The sequence below is a fragment of the Lycium barbarum genome, chromosome 6, assembly GCF_019175385.1.
Source record: "Lycium barbarum isolate Lr01 chromosome 6, ASM1917538v2, whole genome shotgun sequence".
Classification (NCBI taxonomy): domain Eukaryota; kingdom Viridiplantae; phylum Streptophyta; class Magnoliopsida; order Solanales; family Solanaceae; genus Lycium; species Lycium barbarum.
In genome coordinates, this window is record NC_083342.1 from 22,628,233 (window position 1) to 22,637,090 (window position 8,858).

The following is an 8,858-nucleotide window of genomic DNA, read 5'->3' on the forward strand; positions in this document are numbered from 1 at the left end:
GAGGTCGGTTTTGGGCAAAAGCGGACCTCAAAACCGACCTCAAAATTAGGTCGGAAAAGAGTGGGTCGGAAATATTACCGACCTCATGAGGTCGCCAAAAACCGACCTCATGAGGTCGGTAATATTTTTTTAGTCGGATATTAATTATATGAAATACCGACCTCATTATGTCGGTAAATTATATTAATAATATAATGATATTAGTTTACCGACCTCCTGAGGTCGGTAAGTTATCTGAATATATAATATATTGTTTTAGATTTCAGTCGTCGTGAGATCGGTATTTCTCAGTGAGGTCGGTAATTTGCAATTTCTGGATTTTTTTTGCAAAAAACCGACCTCATGAGGTTGGTAATTTGCAATTCCCTGGAAAATTTTGCAGAAAACCGACCTCATGAGGTCGGCAATTTGTAATTTCTGGAAATATTTTGTAGAAAACCGACCTCATGAGGTCGGTAATTTGCAATTCCTTGGAAAATTTTACAGAAAACCGACCTCATGAGGTCGGTACCCTGCAAGAAAAATGGCAGCACCTAGCTGTTTTTCCAGCTGCTCCCTTGTCAAGATGAAAATAATTTTACTTTCAACTAAAACCAGCTCAAATAGCTGCCAAAAATACACCAAACCACTATAAATACATAAAACATTAAACTACTATTACAACACATATACTATAACCACCAATACATCAAATTCAATTTGAAACTACTTCAAAGTTGAATAAAAACATCAATCAAACATTCACAAGAGACTTAAGCTACTTCAACCTTTGCAAACATCAAAACAACATTAAACTACTTTAACATTTGTAAACATCCACAAAACATTAAACTAGTCTACATTAAGTTAGTCTACAACATTAGACTACTTCACCCCTCGCAAACATCAAAACAACATTAAACTACTTCAACATTTGTAAACATCCACAAAACATTAAACTAGTCTACACTAAGTTAGTCTACAACATTAGACTACTTCACCCCTCGTAAACATCCACAACACTCTCAAGCCACCTTTCCTCTATTTGTTCTTCTGTCAGCTGTGTGTTGGGTGGTTGAGTACGAAGAAACTCCGCCTTTGAATGTTGATATTGATTCTGAAATAATAAGGTAAAATTAGCAACCAACTTAAATTTCGAATTCAATAGAAAAAACTATCAAATTCTGAAAAACTTTAGTTTAAATATCTTGTCTCGAATGTTTATAACAAGATTAACTATCTAACTAGGTTATTCTGTTTGGTTAGATAGTGAAACATGAATTATGTATGAAAAAATAATGAACTGAAAATTAGAATGGACTCTCTTGAAAACCTGTTGCATTTAAGAAAGAGAACCTAAAACAATTATTTGTTCAGAGCTCAAAACTTCATCAATAACAATGCTTATTAGTAGGCATTAGAGATTATGATTGAACTAATTTAATCTTAATCTAGTAGCACAATGCTTTCTTAAAGTTAGTAAATCGAATATAATTAGTGTCACTTAGATGAATCACTAATTAGATGAAGTTTTGAGATATTAATTAGTGTAAATTGTACCAGGAAGAAAACTCACTGATGAGGGAGCTCAAAATGCTTCAAATAAATAATTTATGCATTGTTGTAAGTTGATATTTAAGGTTACAACTTTAAGCTAAATATTGACTATGGAAGAAATATTGTCATTGAGGATTCATATAATCGATCCTAACTTGTTTGGGATTGAGGAATAATTATTTTGCTATTGACTACGAAGGAAGCTGATTGATAATTATACTCTTACTGCTTCTAATGGTTATCTGTCTATCGTTAATGCTTTGAGATTATATTAGGCAGAATTGAAATGTGAGGACCTTTCAGTTCTCTGGTTGATTTTTTTGAAGTACCTATCTTACTAAGTTTGAGCTGCTTAAAGAACCTCATATTCAAATCTATCCAGTATACCATATTCTAAACTAGAACCCAAGTAAAAAAAAACTTCAAGCTAGGAAAAGATCAAAACTAGTAGTGCAAGTAATGTGATGGCGCAATTATACAAAAAAAAAAAAAAAGAGCTAACCACTTCTTCTCTTTCAGAAAGTTCCATTAGCCATTCTGTAATATGTGTCTTAGAGATCAAACCAAGAAACACACAGTATCTTCACATAAATGCATGTGGCACCAACATATTACTTAAGCGTATTGAAAAATCTTAGAATGGTTTGATTTTTTTAATATGAAAAAATCAAACTTATAAAAGATCAAACCGTTCTAAGACTTCTCTATACGCGTAAGTAATATCTTGGTGCAACATGAATTTATGTGAAGATACTGTGGGTTCTTGGATATTTCGTTTTCATCACTTTAACTCACACAATTAACTTCTTTATTATTCAAGACCAATTGGAAAGAGAGAAAATAGAGGTGTTTCCTCTGTATAACAAACAATTATACAGAACAAATGAGTCATCTTTTAGTTTAATTGAAAACCAGGACAACTTTTCAGCTCAAGTATGTTGGTACTTTGAAGTATTCTCTGGTACTCTAGGGCACATCCTTTGTTAAATTTCTGAAATATTGGGGTACTCTTTTTTTTTTTTTTTTTTTTTTGTCCTCTTCTATGCAGTTGTCTCTGATTTTGTAGAAGAGAACCAGGACAATTATATTATCATTGGTTAAATTTTATTTTTTGAGTTATCTGAAAACTTTGAGTTTAATGTTTAATGATATCTGCGAAATAATTTTAGGAAAATTTGGACAGAGATGACATGAATGATCAAAGAGATCATGTCTTGAAACATATGAGAAAGTTATATATGGAACAACTCGAGAGGACCGTCGCACATGAATATGACGAATATATTTTACAGGTCTGTAAGCTTTCTATCAAGTAATTAATTTTGAGTACGTGTAAATGGATTTAGTGATTGAATGAATGAAATATAGATCACTGAAATTAACCTTATTCTAATTATGGTTTTCTGTTGGGTATTCAGTATTAACTAGTATATACATTAGGCACTGTATTTTGGGATTATAGCTATATGGTGGCTTTGGAATTTGGATAGCATTGTGTAGTTTAAAGTATGCCAATTTGATCTTCTCCAAATCCTTTTTGAAGCTCTACTGTTGGATTGAAAGGGGGGTTATGGATACTAATGAATAAGGACATTTGAAACCCAGATTGTCCTATGGTTAAGAAGAATAAGTCTAAGAGGCAGATCAAAAGAAGTAAACTTATAGAACAATATTAGATTTTGTTGGAATTAAATAAGGATAGTCCTATATCAGCTCCATGTGTTGTTGCTTTGGATCCTTCTCCTGCTTCAATGGGGATATTACGTGAGCTCATATCTAATTATATAGTCATTCTAAAAGTAGCTAAGATATGCACTGAGGTGTGTCCAGAATCTTTACCTACTCTACTTCCTCCATAATGCATACTTAAAGTATATACTTCAGAGAAAATGATAGGATGGTTAGAAATTGGCAATATTTTGTACCCCAAGTAATACTACATAGATGGGAACATGATATCGCTAGGACTATCTTCTAGTCATTCAACTTCTAAATTTTGTTCATCGATGAAAGAAACAAATTACCAACATGTACATTCATACGCCACTGATACTATATATTCAGTCAATTCTCAAGAGTAACATCAAAATTTTACAATGTTGGAACATTAAAAGCATCTTAGTGCACTTCCACAATAGACATCTTTGTACAATGACACATTCTGTAAAACCAAATGAACATACATTCAATCAAATGCAAAATACTCATCCCCATTCAAACAATAACTCAGACAAAAAACACTTGATATACATTGCACCAACAGCTTCACCCCCCCAACAAACACCAAAATTGAACATTAAAAGCATTTTAGTGCACTTCCACAATAGGCAACTAGTATGCTATACATGTGTGTACAATGACACTTGATCTCTGTAAAACCAAATGAACATACATTCTACCAAATGCAAATTGTTCATATACAGTTGCAAAAAATTGAGCAAAAGATCAATTATTTTTTAACCAACCAATCATAAATTTCAGGAAACTAGCTATAGCAAATCAACAACAAACTTGAGCAAACCCAACCTGATAATCACCAATTAAATTAGGAAAAGAGTTGCTAGAGACGCAAAAACATATACTTAACTACATAATCTCATAAAGCCAAAAGACCTAAGTAAAAAATAACAGAACAACAAAAGTACCAACCCACTTGATATCTAATCATATCATTATAATGGTTGATTCTCAACAAAATCTACTTCATCTCCCTACTAGCTCTTCTGCATATAGAAATGTAAAAATAAAGAACAAAAATATAGATACCCCAAGAAAAGCAGAGAATATCGAAATAAGATTAACCAAATATACCTAAAAGACAATGTAATATTTTAATCACTTTCCACTATAATAACTACCCTTGTAGTCGATTACAAATAATTTATATGGTATCTCGCAACAACTCAATTTTATTCCAACAAGACAAGAATAAGGATCTGGGTAACCAAAAGAACCAAGAAACAAGGAAGAAGAATAGTCGTTCAAAATCTGACCTGCAATTTTGAAGAAGAAAACAAAGAAAGCATACCTCAAATTGTCAGATAGTCCGGCGACGGCGACGGCAACGACATACGGCGGCGACTGGCAAGTGGTGACGGTGACTAGCAGGCGGCGTTATTAGGGTTAGAGAGAGGGGGAGAGAAAACGTGAGATCAAAAGAGAGAGAAAGGGAAAAGGCCGTGGACGGCGACGACAATGGCAGACGGCGGCGACCGTGACTGGCAGGTGACGACCGTGACTGGCAGCGTCGTTATTAGGGTTAGAGAGAGGGGGGAGAGAGAAGGTGAGAGGAAAAGAGAGAGAAAGGGGAAAGATCGATGAAGGGTCTGTACGTATTTTATTTTATTTGACTAATTATACCGACCTCATGAGGTCGGTATGTATATTATTTTTTAATTTTATTTTTAATTTAAAAGAATACCGACCTCATGAGGTCGGTATTCTTTTAAATTAAAAATAAAATTATAATATTTAGCATCAAATGAATTTCTGACGTACAGAGGTCGGTACTTTATTTTTTGAAATTTTGGTACAATATTACCGACCTCATGAGGTCGGTTTATTTTTAAAAATATCGAAAAATAAATATTACGACCTCAACTGAGGTCGGTTTTTTGAGGTTGGAAAATACAGTTTTTTTAGTAGCGACCAAGATTTAGATTAGATAGATGGAAGTTTAAGACCATAAGATTAGTAAGTTTTCTGATTTTAAAATTTTACATGACAAGTTCAAAATCACAAGATTTAAAAAACTAAACACATCTTTATTTAAGAGCACAAGATTCAAAAGTCTCTCTTTGTTTCTTAAACTCTGTGTTAGTCAAATTAAGACACTTAAATTGGGACAGAGGGACTACTATTTTTTTTACCACTGCTGAAATTTGATCCTTAGCCTCTAAAGTTTTATGGTTGTGACGGATTGAGTCAAATTTCAGTGGACTGAAATGGGTTAAGTCAATAAACCGGTTATGACTTAATCCTTCAAAATTTAAAATGTTTAAGATGGATTGATCAAAATGAACTAAGTGATGGTTGAACTTGAATATGCAGTAACTTCTCTTTCGCGGGAACAAGATTTTTCTGATTAGAAATATTCATTTTCCCCTTCCTTTTCCCCAAAGACTTGTTTTTTGACAAAGAATTAGCCAGATATATGAATCATCTTTCTCAATATATCTTGTAAATTAGAAGAATGCAAATCATGATATGTTGTAGGAGTACAGATTCTGCTTCCTCTCATCAATATTAATATGTATAGTTAAAACCGGATTAGGATATAAGCCTGAACTTATAATAATTTGGGCCTTAATTATTTTCGTTCCTGATTGACTTGGACCACAGTCTCATAGAATTGTCGGATTTGCACTAGGTATTTGCTTTTACATGTGCTATTTGACGAGAATTTTTTTTAGTTGTTACAAGATTGGTATTTATTTTTGTCCATGTCTTGTTTTTTTTTTTGTTGCATATATTACAAAAATGTACATGTTTGGATTTAGTGGCAAGTCAAATGATATATTTGCCCTTGTAATAGAAGTTTGGCATATTGCTAGTTTTCAAAATAAGCCACGATTTGAATCAAGAGAGAAGACGATCCGGTCTGATATGTGACTAGTCCAACATGATAGCTAGGTTAAATATAGTTTGACGTTATACTGGTCTGTCATTACTTATTACATGCCACAGTTCTAACATAAGTGAAAAGTTAAAATCATGACAATCCTCATTATGATTTGTGAGTAATCCAACAAAATAAATATGTTGAATATAGCATGCATGAAGTCACATCAATTATATATAACATGATTTTTTTTTCTTTTACATCTTTGGAATTACAAAAGAGAGGTATCATGAATGAAATAGTATAAATAAAGGAGTGAGGTATTAAAGTGAAATGCAATAAATAAAGGAAAGGTAAAAAAAAATAAAATAAGCTTAGACGAGGTTCCGTGAGTGAAAAGTTGAAATATTTACGATTCAATATGGTTTGTGAGTAATCCAACGAGCTAAATATGTTCAATATAGTATGAAGTGATATCGTTCAATAATACTGTAACTTCATACCACAATTCTAAAATATATTTTTGAAGTTAAAAAAGAGAGGTGTTATGAGTGATGAAATAAATAAGGAAATGAAATAAATAAAGGAAAAGTATGAAAAAGATAAAATGAAATAAGTCTACACAAGATATCATGAGTGAAAAGTTTAAATCATGACCATCGATCTGCTGGTATGATTTGTGATTTATCTATCATGATATATAATCAGGTTCAAGATATCACGAAGTCATATCGGTTTGTCATGACTTGCATTTCACCTTTCTGAAAGTTAGAATACATTGACAACCCCTTAAATTTGTCAATAAATTTCATTTAGACTCTTCAATTACGACCAGTTCCGATTGAACACATGATAAGACGTTCCTATTAGACATTTTCAGCTCAAATTTTGAAAAAATTTCTTCGCATGTTTTCAAGCGACCATATGTAGATAACTTTACATACACAATTATTGTAAATTATTCTTACACATTAATATATGATAATCCTTTCTAGCAGGTACCATCTTAATTTTCTAAATTACTAGTTTCATCTTTATATGCAGGGACGGATCTATGTAGGAGGGTCCGGATGCCACGGCACCCGAACTCCTCGGTTTAAACTCTGTCTGTATATGTCTGTATGTATAAGAAAATGGTTAAATCTAAAACTCGCCATACTTCACTTCAGTTCTTTTCTTTCTTTTTTCTTTTTCTTTAATTTATATATCTTGACTTGCTATTCTTCTTTCTTTGTTTAAATAAACTTTGACTTTTCTTTAACTTCCTCTTTCATTACATACCAGACTGATAAGTACTAAATTTTTAAAAAGTTACATTAATACAAATAAAAATATGTTTGAAAAGTAAAATATAAGTTTAAAAAGAAATTACTATTTTAAAGAATAATGAATGTTGAGGCTAAAATCTTTGGGTCTCAAATACGTATGATATGGCCAATAACACACAACAGGCAATGGAGTATGAATATTGAGGTAACAATAGGAAGATCGTTTATACAAGTGTTTCTAATAGAATTTTTTTATTTCTCCAAATTTTAGAGAATAAGGCATTTTATTTTTGCAAAAAAAATAAAATTAGACAGCTCAGGAAATCTTTAATCTCACGATATTTAAAAGAGAACATAACTAAATAAATCTGCATATTCGATCAATTATCTATATAAATAAAAAAAGATGCATCCGAACTGAAGCCCAAAATTGAATGAGCTGACCCATTTGTCCTAATTGTGGCACCCGGAACCTCCAAATCCTAGATCCGCCTCTGTTCTGTACGATTTCTTATAGTTATCTTTTGAATGACTTATTGTTCCATGTAAATATATGTGTTTACTTGATTTTCTGAAGGTAGTAGTAATTCTTTGAAATTTGTCCCTGCAATATTCTGATTCCCACTCATCATTATTATACGTCGAGTCACAGGATTTAACACTTGCATGTCTATGGCAGAGCAAATCTCTGTACTGAATTCTTACGTGTTTCCATCAAAGGGAAATTTTCTGTATTTGTACCTAAAGTAAAACAAAGGAATCAATTTTTTTGTAGTTGAAAATTTCATCAAATATTCGTTTATAAGAGATGAATTTCAATGAAAAACTATGGTCACGAAGATTCATAATAGGCCCTCCTTATTTGAGACAGATGCATTGTAGTTAATGGTAATTGTTGTTATATTTAGGACCAAGGCTTTCTAGGGTTTAAATTTCATCATTGCAGTATGAATCTAGCAAACCAATACCATATTCTTTTTTTTATTAAGAAATTCGAGAAAATAAACTCAGCTTCTTGTTGTAAGTATTTTTATAGAGCTAATAATTGATGCAAATTAATTAGTCAATTGACTACAGAAAAAAGCGTAACAAGACTATCACATGTGAAATACCTTTGTTACTCCCTTTGTTCCATTTTACTTGAACTTTATATTAAAAAATAAATTTTTCTTTTTACTTATTTAGGAAATCAAGAGAAATTTAGTATTTTCTTCCAATATTACCCTTATCAGTTATCGTTAAGTCACTATATAAAATATTAATTGTAGTCAAACTTAGATTTTCAAAGCATAATTAATGAGGATAATTTAGTATATAATATAGTAGTCAAACTTAAATTTTCAAAGCATAATTAAGAAGGATAATTTAGTAAAATAAACCCTTAATAAATAGTTTCTTAGAGGAGTGCCAATGATCAACAAGAGCCAAGTAAAATGAAATGGAGAGAGTATATATTTAACTATTTATTTTTAATTTGCAGATGCAGAGTTGTC

The 8,858-nt window shown here is 31.7% G+C and overlaps 1 long non-coding RNA gene across 1 annotated transcript; it reads right to left on the reverse strand.

Moving 5' to 3' along the window:
• Positions 1–688: 688 nt before the first annotated feature.
• LOC132599641 (uncharacterized) lies at positions 689–4,837 on the reverse strand. The gene is made up of 2 exons (XR_009566909.1): positions 4,565–4,837; positions 689–1,096 (listed from the first exon to the last, which is right to left on the reverse strand). It is a non-coding gene; the product is annotated as an uncharacterized LOC132599641 (long non-coding RNA).
• Between the last annotated feature and the right edge of the window lie 4,021 nt (positions 4,838–8,858).